This window comes from Schistocerca gregaria, chromosome 6, assembly GCF_023897955.1.
Source record: "Schistocerca gregaria isolate iqSchGreg1 chromosome 6, iqSchGreg1.2, whole genome shotgun sequence".
Classification (NCBI taxonomy): Eukaryota; Metazoa; Arthropoda; class Insecta; order Orthoptera; family Acrididae; genus Schistocerca; species Schistocerca gregaria.
Window position 1 is genome coordinate 189,298,761 of NC_064925.1, and position 20,002 is coordinate 189,318,762.

General features: G+C 40.0%; 1 pseudogene; it reads right to left on the reverse strand.

Annotated features, from left to right (window-relative positions):
* The window catches only part of LOC126278797 (neural-cadherin-like), a 217,978-nt pseudogene that overhangs the window by 94,511 nt on the left and 103,465 nt on the right, over positions 1–20,002 (reverse strand).

Genomic DNA, 20,002 nt, shown 5'->3' on the forward strand with positions numbered 1-20,002 from the left:
ACTCCCAGATACAATAATAGTGTGGTGAACTAATACTCACACTTTTGTTTACATTTTGGTACATTAATCTTAGAGAATCCACTTTCATTGTTATTTTCTTCTATCCAACATAAGTTAATCTTTCTGGAAAGTAGTATAAATCTTGCTGTCTGATTTTCAAACATTTGGACTTGTTGTTTGTTTACATACAGTCTGCATAAATTAAAAGTTACATTTTATTCTGAATAAGCTAATTAACAGATGCTGTAGTTAAGTGAGTGATGAATTCTTGTTTTAAGATGAAATAATTAACTTATTACATTATTTCATGCACCTAAAGCAGTAACCTAAATGCTTAATTTTTGTGGCTTGCAAATAATGAAAATCTGTGTAAGGTTAAGTGTGGAAAGTGATTTAATTCTATTTTTAAGTGTTTAATCTGTGGTGCAATGTGTGATAAGTGTGGACGATGCTGTATGGTAGTCAGACAGGGAGTGGTACGAGTAGATTGTGGATTGGAGTTTCACTGGGGTGCTTGTAGTGGGGAACAGAATGGGGAACTCATTGAGTTCCCCATGGAACTGTAGGCTCTGAAAACAATGACAATAGAATCACTGAACAGTAGGAAAAGATTTGTGCTCTTCAGGCAGAACTAAAACACATGAAATTTGAACGAGATAGGTTGAAGGGGGAAAAAAGATGGTGGGAACTGGGTGATGGTAACAAGCGATGGACAAAAAGGGAAAACCTCTTCCACTTCTTCATTTACATTTGAATATACTATATTGAGTAAATTTGACTTGTTACCTGAAGCAGGATGGGCAGACCTTCATCCAGATGTAGGTCGCAGGAATGTGCAGCAGACTTCTAGCAAAGAAACTAAGTGCAGGTTGGTACCAAAAGAAAGCAGAAAGAAAACAGTCTTGCTGCTAGGTGCATAGCTACCATGGCAGGGGTGAAGGACAAAAGGTACAAGGTCACAAGTATTGTGAAACCAAGTGTTAACCTTAGCCAGATAACAGAGGGCATAGAAAATTTGTGCAAAGATTTTGACAAAGAGGATTAAATTATCATAGCAGGTGGAGCATGGAATAGCCTGACTAAGGACACTAATTACAGAACTCATGGTGACCTCAATGAAATACAAATAGCAACTATGCAAACAAATGTGACTTTTGTAGAAGTCCTGCAGCACCATGACCAGCCCTGAATTGGCATAGCTGTGAGCCATGTGAACACTAAGCTGAGCAGGCTGCTGCTGACAGAAATGAAGTCTCATATGAGTAAAGTGCCTGATGCTACAATTTGGAGATGAAAATATACTCGACATGGCCAGCACATGAAAAGGAGAGGGAAAGACAGGTTGGATGAGCCTTTTATAGCCTTTCCCTTCTTCCCTTTCTTTCCCCTCTCTCCTCCCTGATGAAGGAACATTTATTCCGAAAGCTAGGAACTTAAATTTTCGGTTGTTTTTTGTGTTTCTATCGGCTGTACTGAGCTGAGGTAAGTACTGGGCAGCCCCTCTATCTCTTTGTTAGTAATTGTTTCACTTTTATAGAAAAGGTTTAGGGAGAAGGGGGGGGGGGGGACATCATAACAAGAAGCAAGATCTCTGTGTTATTGGTGTCAGAGAGGTACCTTTTTTAGGTTAGGATCAGGATTCTGGCAACCTGTTTTTAAATATGTCAAGATGGCAGAAGAGCCCCACGAAATGCTGAAGAATGTACAGAAAAGTAAAGTTAATTTATTTCATCAGAATATTAGAGGGCTGAGTAATAAGGTAGAAGGGCTTCTTGTCTGTTTCAAAAATTTAGATATCTCTGTAAAGATAGATATCCTGTGTCTGTCTGAGAACCACATAACCACAGAGTTAGATTACATTTCAGCATCTCACTCATGTAGTACTAATGTGTAAGAAGGAGGAGTTGTTATATATATTAAAACAAAACACAAATTTTAAAAAAACATTGAGACAAGTAGGTTTCATAGTGATCAGCACATACAGGGTGACAATTATAGAACTATATTAAGTAAGTCCTCATAACTTCTGAACAGTTTGCATTAGGATGTTCAAACTGCACAGTTAGGCACGGGATATGGTGAGAATTAATGAGTGCTGTATGGCTTGGTTTAGCGATGAAGCCCACTTTCATTTGGGTGTTTGTAAATAAGCAAAATTGGCAGATTTGGGGGACTGAGAATCTGCATTTCATGATCGAGAAGTCTCTTCACCCTCAATGGGTGACTGTGTGGTGTGCCAGTCACGGTATAATCGGTGCTATGCCCCTTGATGGCACAATAACTACCAAATGGTTCATGAAGGTTTTGGAACATGATTTCATCCCCATTATCCAAAATGACCTTGATTTCAACAAGATGTGGTTGATGAAAGATGGAGCTCAACCCCATCGAAGCAGGAGAGTGTTTGATGTCCTGGAGGAGCACTTTGGGGACTGCATTCTAGCTTTGGGGTACCCAGAAGCCATTCACATGGGCCTCACTTGGCTGCCACATTCTCCAGATCTGAAGACATGTGACTCCTTTTTGTGGGGCTATGTTAAAGACAAGGTGTACAGCAATAAGCCCACAACCATTGCTGAGCTGAAAACAGCCATTCAGGAGGTCATTGACAGTATCATGTTCTGACACTGAATATAGTGTGTTCACATGGTGGTTTGTAACTAATTTACATTTTTGCATATAATTCAGTAAATGTCATCCTATAGAACATCTGCTTGTGATTTAATACTGAAAAATAATTCACTTCTAATTCTAACTGTATGGCCCAATTCTACAGCAGCGTCAATGGCAGTGACTTGGATTGCAGTGTTAATGGTAGCAACTTCAACAGCAAAAAGACTTTTGTCAATTAGAGGTCAGTCGTCACTGCAAAGACTGATTATTTTGTATTTTGCACTTTGCTTGCAACACATCTGTGTAGTTACCAAAGTTAAGTATTGTAAATAAACTCATTAATATGATTTGTTTGATTGTTTGTCTAGTGAACTGAGTGCGGAGACTTCCTAGACACAAGATTGGTAATTAGGTGAACGAATTCCATAGCGAAAATCTATTACCAGCTGCCACAGTTGTTTTGTCATGGGCTTTTCTGTTTTGCTGGCACTTTAGTTCTACCTTGTCTTTTCTTTGCAGGGGTGTGTTTACATGTTCTAACAACGTCTATTATAGTGTTTTTTCTATACATGATTTCAGGTGGAAGTTGCAGAAAATTTCTTTGCTTGTGTGCTTATTTTTATTGTTTGCATTATCTGTTTATTGCATTTGCTTATTCCAAAATGAGCAACCCACCTCTCTCACTCCCTGCTCAGTTGCCTCAACTTCAAACAATAGATACAATATAGCTAACACAGATGTTCCAGTTTCAGATGCAGAAGATTGCATCTCTTCTAAATACAGTAGAGCAGTTATTGGCAAACCAAACATCTAATGCAGCCCATCAAGCAACAACTGTAGCTCCGAGTGTCATACCGTCTTTTTGCTTGTTTAACAACAAAGGAGAGAAATGGCTCAAGTGGTTGCAACAGTATGAAGCCCACATCATAACTCACAAAATCTCAGGTTTTGTGAAACTACATTACTATTTATCAACAGTAGAAAGTGTAGTCTTTTGCCTCACTCAAAAATTGTTCCTAATGCCACTCCGAGTGAACTTTCCTATGGTCAAGTTGTAGGTTCTCTAACTATTATGACCGACAAGTGAATGTGGTGGCAGTTAGGTACCAATTCTTTCATTGGAAGAAAAGGTCAGAACAAACTTATCATGAGTGGGTAACAGATTTGCAGGGTATGACACAGAAACGCAAATTCAAATGTGCTTGTGGTGCTTTATATTCAGATGTTATGTTGTGTGATGTGATAATGTACAATGTAACTGATGTCAGGCTTGGAGAACAGATTCTGAAACAGTCAGATTCATCATTTCACCATGTTGTGCAAATTCTAGATCATTATGATTCAGGTGCCATGTTGGCCGATAAATTTGAGCAGCCATCAATTTGTTGGGTTGACCCGTTCCTTGTTTGCAACCAGCCCATTAGGCAGCAACAGTCCTGCACCATCCTTCGTAAACAGTTCTCTACAGAGGTGAACAGAATTAAGTCATGCCACAGGTGCTACTCACGGCACAAATGCCAAGACTGCCCCTCCCGACAAGCTCAGGGTTATGCTTGTGGTAGGAAAGGACATGTAGAATCTGTATGTTTGCAACAGAGCAAACATAAGAATTCTGCCCACTCACATAATTCTTGTCATAAGGTCCATGTAAACAATGCAGTGTATTCAAAGCTTGCTGCAGGCATTAGAAAAACTAGCAAACAGTTTTTTCAGAGCTATGCCAGTCCAACAAACTTTTTATTCATTTGCATATTAGTGGAAAACGCATGAAATTTGTATTGGACATGGGTGCTTCCGTTACCACGCATCTGACAGTTTGTAATGGACAAGACATTCCCATCCTCAGAAAATGTACTTTGCCTGACATGTACCGCTTGCATGTGCAAACTGTGGCTTTCACTGTGCTACAATCATGCAATTGTGAGAACATATTTGGCCTTGATTCATTTGATGTGTTTGGCTTTCAAATTTAGGTCAACGTTTTGTCAGTGACTGCATTCAATGCCAAAGACAAGCTTGCTGAAAGAATTCCTTGAACTCCTTTGTGAGGGTTTAGGCAAGGCTAACAATTTTGTTGCACAAATTACTATGAAAGACAATGCTCAACCTAAATTTTGCCGGGCCAGAACTGTTTCCATTTCATTATGAGACAAAGTAGCTGCTGAACTTACAGAATTGCAAAGTAGAGGAGCTATTGTGCCCATACAATCTAGTCACTGGGCGAGTCCACTGGTTTTGCTCTCCAAACCTTCAGCTCTTATACATCTCTGTGTCCACATTAAGTCTAGCATCAATCCACAAACTGTGATTGATCCATTGCCATGCCCAGAGGATCTCATGGACAGATTATGCACTGGTTGCTACTTTCCAAAAATTGATTTGCGTGTCGCATATCTTCATATCTTCAAATACCACTAGACAATGAATCTTAAACCATGAGTGTTGTGAACACTCATTTTGGCTTGTTTGAATATTTGTGTTCGCATTTTGGCAGTACTTCTGCATCCGCCATTTTTCAGTGGTATTTGGAACAGCTGACTGCTCCAGTACCAAACTGTTCAAACTATTTGGATGAAATTGTCACTGCAGACTGTATACCTGAAGAACACATTGCAAATTTGAGTGCTTTTTTTCATGTGTTATCTGATGCAGGACTAAAGTGTAGACTGAAACCTGAGTTGCAGTATCCTGGTCATGTCATAAACAGTCAAGATGTACATCCTCTTAAGTCAAGCTAGCCATGAGTGCCCTGCCAGTTTCTTGTAAGGTCATAGAATTTCAGCAAGTCTTAGGGAAAATGAACTATTATATTCGGTTCACACTGAATGCAACACAAATCGCAGTTCCATTGCATTGCTTGTGTCACAAGGATATCCCTTTTGTTTGCTTTTTAAAAATTTTAAGATGCATTGCTCAGTGATCGATGCTTGGTTCACTTTCATCTTGACAAACCAGTTGTGTTGCAAGTCGATGTTTCCTCTTACAGAATCAATGCAGTCCTTTTGGACAGATTTGGTGATAAAGACAGGATTATTGCTTTCATATCAAAAGTGTTGTTCAAAGATCAGTGTAACTATTCACAAATAGAGAAAGAGGTATTGGTTGACATGTATAATGTCACCAAATTCCACCACTATTTTATGGCAGAAAATTCTACTTAGTAATGGATCACAAGCCACTGTAGTCCTTGTTTCATCCAATGAAGCCAGTTCCTGTACAAACTGCCCAAAAATCACAAAGATGGGCTTTGTTGTTGTCTCAATACCAGCACAAGATTTTGTATTGTCTGACAACTCAACATGGTAATGCGGACACACTTCCGAGTCTTCTGACTGGCCCTGCTACAGACTTTGATGCTTCTGCTGTATCTTGTTGTCACATCGATGGTAACAATTCTGAATTGCTTCAGTCTTTTCCTCTGACTGTAAGAAAATTGCACAGGCCACGGAAACTGATTCAAGTTTGAACATTTTGCTAAAATACGTTCGCACATCCCTCGCTCATTCCATTGCATAAAGAACTCTGTAGTGCCAATACTTTGCACATCAGCATAGTCTTGCCATACGGAAAGGTGTGATTCTTGTTCAGAATGACAGTGGACGGTCACATGTGTTGATCTCGAAAGCTTTGCAAAAGGAAGTGTTGCAGTTACTTCACCAAGGACACTGGGGGATTGTTCGTACGAAACAGTTAGCATGCAAAGTGTGTACTTGGCAGTGTATGGACACCCAAATAGACCAGATGATGTCACAGTGTCACTCATATGCAGCAGATCAATCTGCTTGCCCTAAGTCACAATCACCATGTCAACGTGTGCACATAGACTTTGTGGGATCTTTTTGGAATATTCAATGGTTGATTGTAGTAAACTCTTATAGCAAGTTTCCTTTTGCTGTGGCCATGAACTCGACAGCGTCATGTAGCACAGTTCAGGTGTTGTCCTCTGTTTTTCTCCTCGAAGGTTTTCCTGAAATCATAGTGTCGGACAATTGCCCTCAGTTCACATCACATGAATTTGAAACATTCTGTGAATGCAATGGCATATAGCATCTAACTAGTGCACCATTCCATCCACTATCAAACGATGAAGCGGAATGTTTTATCAAAACCTTCAAGCAGCAGATGGCCAAGCTTTGCACCACACACACCAGGGATCAAGCATTGCAACTGTTCCCCACTTCCTATTGTTCACATCCACGTGATGGACCACTGCCAGCAGAATTGGTTCACATCTGCAGCCATCGGACACTGCTCCACCCTCCTCAGCATCCAGCACTGAAGGAAGGCCCCAAGTATTGCTTTGCTTCACATGATATTGCGTTTTTCAGGATTTATAACAGCAGCAAATGGTGGGTGTGAGGTGAGATCCTTTGTCGACTTGGCGGATGCATGTATCTCATTACAGGTCCAAACGGATTGCAACACCAACATCACAGTCAAATCCACCTCTGTCATGCACATGGTGATCCTTCTGTATCTCTTCCCCTGACTGACGGATCCTGAGGACAGCACGGCCACAGCAGCCACCAGAGGGTGTCATCACAACACCGTGGGACAACCCCATGGAGACAGAACCTTTGCATCTTCCACTTCCTCTTGTCCTACTGTTGTTATGGAGTTAAGTCAGCATGCCAGTCAGGAACGAAAAGGAAGAGAAGGCTATGAGAGGAAGTCAGCCAATTGCATGCCTGACTGACCTTCCTTCCAGGACAACTGCATGACAGCAGGTGAAGTGGACATAAGTGCTGCAACTGACTGGTGATGGCCCAGTTCTACTGAAGTGTCAACAATAGTGACTTGGATAGTAGTTTCAATGATAGTGACTTCAAGAGCAGTTCAGGATTGTATATTGTTGTTTGCTTGCAACACGTCTGTGTAATTGCCAAAGTTAAGTATTGTAATTTTCTTTTTGTGAATAAACTCATTAATACAATTTATATATAAATAAAAGATGCTGTGACTTACCAGACGAGAAAGTGCTGGTAGATAGACACAATAAAAAACACACAAACACACACACAAATTTCAAGCTTTTGCAACCCAAGGTTGCTTTATTAGGGAAGAGGGAAGGAGAGGGAAAGACGGAAGGATGTGGGTTTTAATGGAGAGGGTAAGGAGTCATTCCAGTCCCGGGAGTGGAAAGACTTACCTCAGGGGAAAGAAAAACAGGCATACACTCACACACACTCACATATCCATATGCACATATACAGACACAGGCAGATATATGTAAATTTGTCTGATTGTTTGTCTAGTGAACTGAGTATGCAGGCTTCCTAGACACAAACATTATAAATTAGCAAGCAAATAATCCACGGAACATAAAACTAGCTAACCTTAAAATGACAGAAAATGACATGATAAAAATTACAAAACTCAAAGGCATTGAGAACTGACTGACCTAGAAATCTGAAGTGTTTGTAACTTTAAGTGCCACTGGAGCTTGGGATATTGTTACAGGCCAAACAATTAAACCAATGTGTAAGACTTATCAAGTGGGAAAGCGCCGGTAGACAGGCACAATAAATAAAACACACAAACACACACACAGAATTTCTAGCTTTCGCAACTGACGGTTGCTTCTTCAGGAAGGGAGGAAGGAGAGGGAAAGATGAAAGGATGTGGGTTTTAAGGGAGAGGATAAGGAGTTTCGTCTTTCCCTCTCCTTCCCTCTTTCCTGAAGAAGCAGCCGTCAGTTGTGAAAGCTAGAAATTCTGTGTGTGTGTTTGTGTGTTTTATTTATTGTGCCTGTCTACCAGCGCTTTCCCACTTGGTAAGTCTTGGAATCTTTGTTTTTAATATATTTTTCCCATGTGGAAGTTTCTTTCTATTTTATTTAAACCAATGTGTAATGTTGACATGAATGCTACAGCAGGACAGGCATATGGAAAGGATCTCACAGTGTGGAAAAACATGGACAAGACATTACTGTTCAGAAAATTACCAGAATGTCAACTGAGGAGAAGCCACTGCTTCATGTTATTAATTGTGAATTTTCGTTTGCCTTGTGGCCCAAACTTCTTTCAGTTTACAAACAGAAATGATGGTACAACTTAAAAATGGATGTTTCAGGGACATTACTCTATACTGTTCAAAGTTAGCAGACCTGGTAAACTGCTTGAGGAATCAAGGTTAAATATTTCAAACTTTAAGATGATCAAAAAATTCTTACTGATGTTACCACCATGTACAATTATTTTCTGAGTGTGTTTGAATCAACATATCTTGATCAATAAACATTAACTTACCTGATGTCAAGATTGTTGATGGAAGAGAAACTTCTAAATCTCCAGAGAGATATTGTTCCAATCCAACAAGAGAATACCACATCATAACTGACACAACAAACTTACTGCCTGACACAAAAAATTCAAAAATCTGTTGGCCAGCCAGTAGAATGTGCAGATGAGAGGCTGAGCATGCCTCCACAAGTGGTGGCCTCTGAAGATTGTCAGATTTCTAGCTGCATCTTCTGGCTTATATGGCGTGGAGACGGATTTTAGGTGGGGATCTATGTGGGTCAGTACAGATACAAAGAGGGAGGCATTTCTGGCAGCCAAATAACAGTTAGGTGAATGAAGTTCAGCCCTGCGCTAATTTACAAGATGTGTTTAACAGGAGTAAACAGATGTGTGTCTGTCATAATGGATGTTACTGCATAGCTTAGCAGACGATTTGCTAATGAGCATAGGCTCAAAATTAGTCATCAAGTAATAAAGAAAATTAATTCTGCAGCTTGGATGGTTCTTTGCTTATCACCTATTAGATACACAGAGAAACAAACATTTTAATAATAACCTTCATATTGGAGATAAAAATTTGAGAATACCAAGTTAATGCTTCAAATGTACTAAACCTGATTATTGGGCAAAAAGCTGCAGAAATGTTTGCTTCAAATGTAATAAACCTGGTCATGATGCAAAAGGTGAAATAGAGACTGAGACCACTCCCACTTAAGTACACATAATAAGTGTTACATCTGTGCTGCTAAGAGATTGTGGTACCCTTTTTGCCCAATGAATGTAGAGAACAGTATGGTTTCATTTTAAGAGTAATATGTGTTGTGAGGAAAATAGATTCAGTAATGGGGAAGATTCAGTGTTTGAAACAAGCTTCAACACAGTGAAAAAGCTGATGAAGGATAATGTTATCAGAACTGAAAAAGAAAAAAAATATCTGTATGGAATACATAGATAACTTTATTCTGATGATATTTCAGACCTTAACATTCACTTCATTAAAAATAAAACTTACTTTGATCAAATGTTATGCTGAATGATGCTTTTATCTGGTCATTTGCACTAGGATCCATTTCAAATGTGAATGGTGGTCCATTATTTTTTGAATAATCATCAGCATCAGCTCCAAGTATTTCTACTACTTCAGCAGGAGGAGTGTGTTCATATAAAACAGGTTCATAATTCTGTAGCAGATGTGGTGGATTGTCATTAACATCTTCAACAATCACTAACAATGTAGCTGTGGATGTCTGTGGTGGAACTCCATCATCAACTGCTAAAACATTTACCTGAAACATTGGATAAAAGTGAGGAAGTAATATTTGACAGAAACTCTTATTTTCTTCTAACAGTTGTTTGTAATTAAGTTCTGTTCAGGAATGATATAAATGAAAAATAGTTTGACTTGAGAAAAATAAGTATTTGGGATAAACTTGTTGCTTTCCCGAAAACAGCAGTTGCCAATTTTCATCACAGTAGTTTATCCTGTGCAACCTTCAGTTTCTTCTTGCCTCAGGAGGTGTCCTGTCAACTTACCTCTTTTTTAAATCAGTATTTTTTTCTCCTCAATATGAAAATATTGGACTTCAATTACCTGAGTCTCAAAACAGATAAGGAATAGCTAGATGACAGCCCATGGACTGTGGCATTGTATTTATGGCTCCCAGTCAGAAGAATTTATGTGAATACCATGAAAATCAGTTACCTAGTGGGTGGAAATGACTCTTTTGGAAACAAATTCCGCTAGTAATGTGCATCAACTGAAAATAACCTATTAATGATGTGTGCAGTACTTGAAATCTTTCAGCTTGAATTCAACCAATAACTTCTCTTTTTTCACAGTATCACTTCCGCACCTTGCTGGGCTTCCATTCCTGAGTGAAAGGGAATAACAGAGAAGTGGTCTTGCCCTAGTCTAGGGATTGTTTTCTGAATTAATCTTTCACTATGCAGCATAGTATGCACTGTTTTTAAACTCAGCTGGTTCAGAATACTGCTTGCAAAAGACACAGTTTTAATCTAAACCCATATAGTTTGTTGCAAAAATAGCTCCTGCTCTGCAGTAAAAAAATTACTGGTACTTATAAAGAAAGAAATCATCCACAAGAATACTCTCATCCTATTTATACCTGCTATCTATATATGCCAGGTGGTTTCTTACCTAATTAGATTTTCGACAGTGCAACATTGTGTCACTTTTAAACAGGATAATTAGTACTTATATCTAAAAGTAGCTTGCAGTACAAGTAAACAGGAATATCTGTACATGTCTATTTCATTCTGACACATGAATTTTTCCCATCAATCATAGATTCACAGTCAGAATTGTCATAATGTTAGGCACCTGTTATTTTACTCTCTTTTTAAAGTATTCTTTGACTAAATTAATTTCCCCTGTGGTTCTGCTATAATATGGTAGCTACGAAAAACTAAGAATGAATGAAATGTTTGAAATCTACCATTAGAGCATCTTGAGTCACTGAGATACAATATCAAAGAGTTGTTGTTGGAATTGGCGAACTCATACAAATACCTGGGCGTAACACTTCATAGGGTTATGCAATGAAATGATCACATAGGTTCAGTCACAGGTAAAGCACGTGATAGACTACGGTTTATTGGTAGAATACTGGGGAAGTGCAGTCAGTCTACTAAAGAGATTACTAACAAAACATTTGTGCTAACCATCCTCAAATGTTGCTCAAGTGTGTGAGACCCGTACCAGATAGGACTGAAAGGGGATACTGAGCATATACAGAGAAGGGCATCACAAATGGCCACAGGTTTGTTCAATTCATGGGAGAGTGTCACAGGAGATACTGAAGGAACTGAAATGGCAGACTCTTGAAGATAGATGTAAACTATCCCAAGAAAGTCTTTTAATAAAGTTTCAAGAACTGGCTTTAAATGATTGCTCTAGGGATTTATTACAACCCCCTATGTATTGTTCACACAGAGATCATAAGGATAAGATTCGAATACAATCATTCTTCCCATGCTCCATATGTGAATGGAACAGAAAGAAACCTTAATAACCGGTACAATGGCATGTACCCTATGCCATGCACCTCACGGTGGTTTTCAGGGTGCAGATGTAGATGTAGATGAAGAAGACAATGAGAATTGTCAGCAAAGATGAACGTGACACAATGAAATTGCAGTATGGCACAATAAAAAGTAAAAGAATTAAGGCGACTATGATGAATTATTTCTAATCTGTGAAAATATGTGGTTGTGAATACTGATACATTATTAAGAAAGGAAGAAAATAAGATTCCACTGGTTGCAATTTAAGATTCCATTACCACATAGTGTGTTTCCGAGCAATTTAGGTTTCCGTTACCATATGGTGTGTCTTCGATATGTTTTTATTATGTCAGTACGTACAGTTAAGTTCTTACCTTGTGCCAAGATGCAGCTTCTCTGTCAAGTTTCCTCTGAATAATTACTTCACCATTTTCTTTAATGTTAAAGTGTCTTGATGCTTCAGAATCATAATGAATACTGTATGATACTTTACTCTTTCCACTCCTGTCAGCATCTTTTGCTTTAAATGTAGCAACTATTTTTCCAACTGTGGTGTTTTCTGGTAATGTAATTTCAATATGAAATTTTTCAAATCTAGGTGAGTTGTCATTGATATCTCTGACTTTCACAGTTACCCAAGCATATCTCGTGTAGTACTGTTGTGATGTATCATTATCACCCTGCAGTTTGAAGTAAATACAATAAATTCGCTGTAGATTAATAATCTTAAGACATTTTGAATTCACAAGTTATATAATTCAAAACATTCACAAAAATAGGTATTCATTGCAACAGCTAACCAGACTACCAGTATTCATAAAAAAGGAATGCAATGGCAGTTACTAAAGAAAGAAGTGTGTATGCAATAAGAAGTTAACATCACCACGAAACCACAGAGATAATGAAATTAAGAATCTGGAAAACTAGTTGCTTCATAGAAGCAGTTTGTCAGTACACCAAGCATAAATATAAAAGGAACCTTGTCAGTAACTTGTATCTGGAACCTCAGGATATTGCCATGGATGTCCTCATAATCCAGGGGTTGAATTATTTTTAATGAACCAGTTCCATCATTATTTCTGACTAAGGAAAATTTATTTGACCCATAGCCACTATTTTCAACAACCTGGAAAGGAAATATGATGGTTTAAATACACAGTAAAACTTCGATTCATATTTCACTAGTGTCTTCCCAGCTAAAACTCTCTGTGATAACTTTTAACACAATGATGGTCATATCCCTTGACAGCACTTTAAAAGACAACAAGTTTCTGCAGCTGTTTTTCCATAGGACAATCTCCACATCTACAATTTCTTTACCACAATAGTACCACATTTTATAATGAATTTGTCACAACTTCAACATGTTGAATGTGTATTAAAAACAAAGATTCGAAGACTTACCAAGCGGGAAAGCGCCGGTAGATAGGCACAATGAATAAAACACACAAACACACACACACAGAATTTCCAGCTTTCGCAACCGGCGGCTGCTTCGTCAGGAAAGAGGGAAGGAAAAGGAAAGATGAAAGGATGTGGGTTTTAAGGGAGAGGGTAAGGAGTCATTCCAATCCCAATTCTGTGTGTATGTTTGTGTGTTTTATTCATTGTGCCTATCTACCGCTACTTTCCCGCTTGGTAAAAAAAAATCTGTCTATCCGCTCCCAGGATTGGAATGACTCCTTACCCTCTCCCTTAAAACCCACATCCTTTCATCTTTCCTTTTCCTTCCCTCTTTCCTGATGAAGCAGCCGCCGGTTGCGAAAGCTGGAAATTCTGTGTGTGTGTCTTTGTGTGTTTTATTCATTGTGCCTATCTACCGGCGCTTTCCCGCTTCGTAAGTCTTCGAATCTTTGTTTTTAATATATTTTTCCCACGTGGAAGTTTCTTTCTGTTTTATTTACATCATCATGAATATGTATTAAAATACATTTAACTTATCCATTGTTATAAGTTCTACTTTTGCAGTTCAGTGGTTGACACTCACATCCAAAAAGTTTAAGGATTTTTAAGGTAAAAAGATAAAAAACAGTGCAACATGTCATGGCGACACTTAGTGTACTAAGGCATGATGGGACAATATGCAAATATGTGACACGCTTAGCATGCAAGAATGAGACTTATTAATATAGTCCATGCGAGGAGAGGTCTTGGGCACAGTGATTCTGACTGCATATTGAGTGTGTCTGGTAAACAGTACTTGTGACACAGAAATATAGGATGACACTATGACATCTTCTGGATGATATTACGATTTGTCAGATTATTGGCTATTTATTGTGAGCCCAATATGGGTTGAGAGTTATCATTACCAGTAGAATCATTTCCTGGCTACGCACTGTGGTCTATGGGTGCTGTGTTTTAATCCCAGGCTCTGTGTAGGTTCTGAATAGAAATCATCAGTAAATCAGTAATGGCAATTGATGACATCTGGTACACAGGCATTTTTATTCTGCCAATAGCCTTTTGGAAAGAGTGCAGCAGAAAACTGCCCATGACATGAAAGAATGTGTAATGATCAACAATATGAGGATAGAGAATTCAATGGAATCCACTTCATGTGACCTGTAATTGAAAAAAGTGTCATGATGATTCCTCTATTAGTAAAATATTCTGGATTAAATTCTCCTTTGGATATCCATGTGGAGGCTGCCAAGAGAAAGGTGGCCATGATAACAGTGTTGGAAAACCAATGAACAGGTAACATTCTACAAGTAAGACCACAAAATGTCTTAAGTCTGAAAGAGACACAAACTACAAAATCTGAAAAGGGGAAACAGGAAGTCTGAATAGAAACATATGAGGGCTCAGTAAATAAAAATGGGAAAAAGGCACATGTATATAGGACATTATCAACAACATGAGAAAATCTTATAACAGCACTAGCATACTTTATGGATAGGAAGTTATGCCAGACAGTGAGTTATTGTCAACAGTTTGACTGTAGTATTAGTGTCATCAGAATTGAAACCAAACCATTGTGAGCAATTATAGTTCAGGCATACATGTCAATGTGTATGTCTGAAAGAAGCAGAAGATGTAAGACAGGCAGAAGAGCTTACCACTGTTTAATACTCCATATATGGCTCTCAACGGTTAAACTCTGCTCTTCACAGGAACATACAAACATGTCTTTAATGTACAACAAGACGCTGCGGCCAGAAATCTGAATGAACCTACAGAGAAATGTAATGAAACATGTGCCACCCTAATTGAAATAAATTCATCATGGAGGAAAGCTTATGAGGAAACTGATAGTTCAAGCCTTAGCAACCTGGCCAAGGTAAATGACAAAACATTGTTTGGAGATGTATTTATTGCAGTAAGAAATTTGATAATATCCAGTGAGGTTATCATAGATTCTGAATGTGAATTAATATGTGGAAAGTTAAGCATCAAAGCATGGTCAAAAATGGTGATGAGATACTTTAATAGACTGCGGAACTTCAGCGAGAAATTACAGAATATCTTTAATAATTTTCCTGATCATGCCATTGTAATAAGGGGTGACTTCAACTTGCCAGGTAGAGATTGGGAGAGTCATGCTATTAAAACTTGTGTCAGAGACAGGGATTTGGGTTACATTATTCTGAATGTCTTGACCAAAAATTACTTTCAGCAGACAGTTACAGAACTAACCTGTGAAGATAATGTCTTAGACCTCCTAAAACAAACAGATCTGAACTTACTGAATACACTATAAATGCCAGGAACCCAAAGACCTCTGTTCTCTTTAACAGAGCACACCATTATTGAATCAGGTGACAGAGGAAGGTATCAGTAATCACAAGGTTAGAAATCAACTATGACCACAGGTTTTACAAGGAATGTTAAGAAAGATAGAAAAATATTTTTGCTTGGAAAAAGTGACAGGATACTAATTACAGAGTATCTGGGTAGTCAACATCAAATACTTGATGGAGCACAAATGGGAAAAATTCCTTAGACAAGTATGCTCTGAGAAGGCCATAAGAGGTGGGAAGACCAGGTTAGAAAAATTCTACATAAACAAAGAGAACTTCATCACTGATTCAAGAGAAGTCAAAACCTAGCTGACAAACGAAAATTGAATAAAGCACAAATGAGTGTAAGGACAGCTGTGACAGAAGTCTTCAATGACTTTGAAAGTAAAATTTTGCCAATCCAACTGGGTGATAAGTGATTTGGTCTTATGTAAAATTAGTAGGTGGTTGAAATCCTCTACTCATTCGTTCAGTGACCATACTGGTACGAAAAGTAAAGGTAACAGTGAGAAGGTCAAAATACTGAATTCTGTCTCCTGAAATTGTAACAGTCTCTCCTTTTGATCATCGTATGGACATCAAAGTGGAAGATACTGGGATAACCGAACATGGCAAAGAAAAGCAATTCCAGTCATCTGGACCAGATGAGATACCTATAAGAATCTACAAAGATTATGGGAAAGAACTTACTCTTCTTTCAGAAGCAGTTTTTGTACAATCCTGGAGGAACAAACAGTACCTAGCAACTGGAAAAAGCACAGATCATTCCCTTTTTCATGAAGGGTTGTAGGACAGATGCACACATTTATAAGTCTATATCATTGATGTCAACCTGTTGTACAATTACGGGGAACACCTTTTATATTTAAGAATTATGACTTTTTGGTTGGCTGCTTGGTTGATTGTTGGTTTTTAAGGCACCGAACTGCAAGGTCGTCAGTCCATTCATCCTATATGTATCAAACCAACAATAATCCTTGGAAGGACACATAAGGCAAATCCTGGGAAGCTTGATTCTAAACAAGATACAATAAGGTAGAGATAAAATCAAGGAGAACAAGTAGGAAAGTGAGAGGGAGTAAGGTGGGTGTGCCACTCTAACCACAATGCAGTTGAAGGTCCCTGGAGCATGATATGCAGTGGGAGATGCATCCTCTGAGCACCTTGGTGGACCTCAGAAATCACCGAGGCCATTAGAGATCACGGGTGGACTGTGCATTGCTGTAAGTGGCATCCATTAATCGAGCACCTCATTGCCTTTAAACAGCTCCACGTCTAGGTCCATCACTTAAGCAAGTCCAAGCAAAGATGACTGGCCATCCAGCTTGATGGATGTCAGAAAGGAGGTCATGAATAGCTGTGACTACAGGGTGACGAAGGTAGCACTGGTCTCTAAGCTGAAGATTGCTCAGGGAGTCACTGCAGATTAGAAACATCTTGCTGGTGCAAGAACAAGCATGGCAAGGGGTGTTTTAAATGCCAGCAATTAACAAAGACACTGCATTCATTTGGCATGGAACATAGTTCACTGCACCTTGCATGTGTGCATGCAAAACTGGTTCAGCCATTGACCACTGAACCATCAGTGTATACCAGTTCTGAATCTGGAAATACATTGATGCCAACTAGGAACAGGTCAACTGAATCTTTTGGTCTAAAGTATAAATCGAGACAGATCCAAGGTTGGGGAGCACGCCATGGGGGTGCAAGCAATTGCTCCCTGACAACAGGTGACATTGGGGGCAGCTGAAGTTCAGAGCAGAGACACTGTAGTTGAATTGCTATCATGGCTCCTAGTTCAAGGTCTCTCTTGTAGGAGGTGGCTCTCCCTACTAGGAAAAAGGACACAGTAGTTTGGATGCTTAGGGGAGCTGTTAACGTGTATAGCATAATTGGTAGCTATTGCTGGTGTCTGATCCAGAGTGGAGTGACACCAGCCTCCACGAGTTGGTTGTTCAAAGGGCTAGTTTGCAATGCTCCTGTTCCAAGTCAGACCCTACAGTGGTGTTTCGAGTCCAGCAATCACAATCCTGAGGACAATGTCAAACCATATGTCAGACTCCCATAATCAACACAGGATAGAATCAGAGCTTTGTAAAGCTGCAGAAGGGTAGAACAGTATGCACCCCAGGTAGTGTTATTGAAGCAGTGAAGTGAATTAAGGTGTAGCCAGCACCTACACTTGTGCTGATGAAGATGGGAAAGCCACGTCAACCAGGCAGCAAAGGCCAGTCACAAGTCTCCGCCACACTGAGTAACCAGTTGTCAAGGTAAAGTTTTGGGTGTGGCTGAATAGTACGATGATGACAGAAATGCAAGATGCGAGTCTTGCGAAATGCAAGATGCTGTAGGTGAAGGACCAGGACTGTGACTTTCAAAGGGCACCCTGCAGTCAGTGTTAAGCAATACTCACACTAGAGGAGCAATAGTACAAGCAAAAATTGTTGGCATACAAGGAGGGTGATACTGCAGACCCTACAGCTGCTGCTAGATTGTTAATAGCCACCAGAAAGAGAGGGACACTTAATACACAGCCTTGAAAGACCCCATTCTCTTAGATATGGTGAATACTGTGGGAAGCACCAACTCAAACCCAGAAAGTATGGTGTGACAAGAGGTTCTGGACAAAAATTGAAAGTGGGTCCCAGAGACCCCACTCATGTAACAAAGCGAGGATGTGATGTTGCCATGTGATAACATAAGCCTTTTGTACTTGAAGAAGACAGCAATAAGGTGCTGAGATCAGTCAAAAGCTGTCTGGATGGCAGACTCCAGGCAAAGCAAATTATCAGCAATGGAATGTCCTCGGTGAAAACTGTCTTGGGATGGAGCCAGAAGACCCAGAGACTGAAGGAGCCAAGACAGCTGCCAGCTCAATATGTGTTCAAGCAACTTAAATGCAACATTGGTGAGACTGGGTGATACCTGTTCATCTCTAGGTGATGCTTACCCCATTTCACTGGAGGGTTCTACTGGAGGGTCTACGGTGACCTGTATGGTAGCAATCACTTCCCGATATTCCTGTACCTGCTTCAGCATCACACCCCTGGCACTAGCCGTAGATAGGCTCTCCACAATAATGACTCCCCACTAGATGGAGGCATTATGAGGCCATCCAGAATGCACCAGCAGCCATCCTATTGGCTGAAGGGCAATGCAGAAAGCAGAGGAGGAGCTTAAGAGAGATCATAGCTCAGACAGATGTTGGAAAACGCTGCAACAGTTCCACTGGAAAATCATGCCATTTGTATACTGTGAGAGCACAAAGGGACCAAGGAGACAGATTATGTCCCAGGGTCAAATGCTGCCACTGGCTGGGAGTGTATGGTATCAAGACACACAGACATAGGTTCTGAAACACATTATGTGATGCAGCCTGGAGCCCCAGGGGCCACTGGGACTGCTGCCATCGCCACAAAAGCAGAACATGTGAGATCCGATGGTATGGGAGCCACTTGATTTTCCTTCATCTTGGGTGATTTCTTTTTGCCTTTCTTAGGGGGGGTATGGATGACTGGGAAGGTTTCCCTGAATTATTTTCCGGGACTGAAAAAGGTAGTGAAGCCCTATGACCAGCAGCCTGTGGCTCCTTCAGCTCCTGGCTGGTATCTGATTGCAGACTGGCAGAAACCTCAGAGGGGAGTGTCCCAAAGGGTCCCTTCCTGGCATGAGAACTAGACGATGATGATGTGTCTCTGGATAGGGGCTGTGCACTGCCAGTGAGTACGTGCTCTCAAAATGGGTGTGGGGAAATTAGCAGGAGAGCCCTCAACACTTTGGGGGGAGGGGGAGAGGAGGGGGGGGGAGCATGGTCAAGCATCCTGGAGGGCTTGCTTTCACTGTAGGATGCATAAGGGAGGAGGGAACTGTCGGCAGAGAGGGTGCTGTCATCACAGCTGTAGCCTATGACATTGTCATGCATGCAGGATGTAGACCTTAATACTTTTATTGGCCTCTCTGCCCACATACTTATATTCCTGTTGTTTTTTCTCTCCCTGAAAAACAGTGCAGTCTAGTGAGCAGGGTGAACAGTGTTGTCCATGGTAGACACACACAGGTGGAGGACCACAAGGAACATTCACTTGCAGTGGGTGTCCACAATCCCTACAGACTAGGGCTGGTATCACAATGTGAAGACATGTACCCAGATTTCATACATATGAGGCACTGCACAGAGGGATGGGGTGATATATGGTTTTACATCATCTTGACCTTTACAGGCAGAAAATCACCCTCAAAGGCCAAGATGAAGGCCCTAGTAGCAACCCTATTGTCCTTTGTCCCCCTATGGAAATGAGGGACAAAGTGTACAGCCCGGCAATCCAAGTTGGCACATAGCTCATCATAAGACTGCAGTGGAGGCCACAATGGAAAATGATG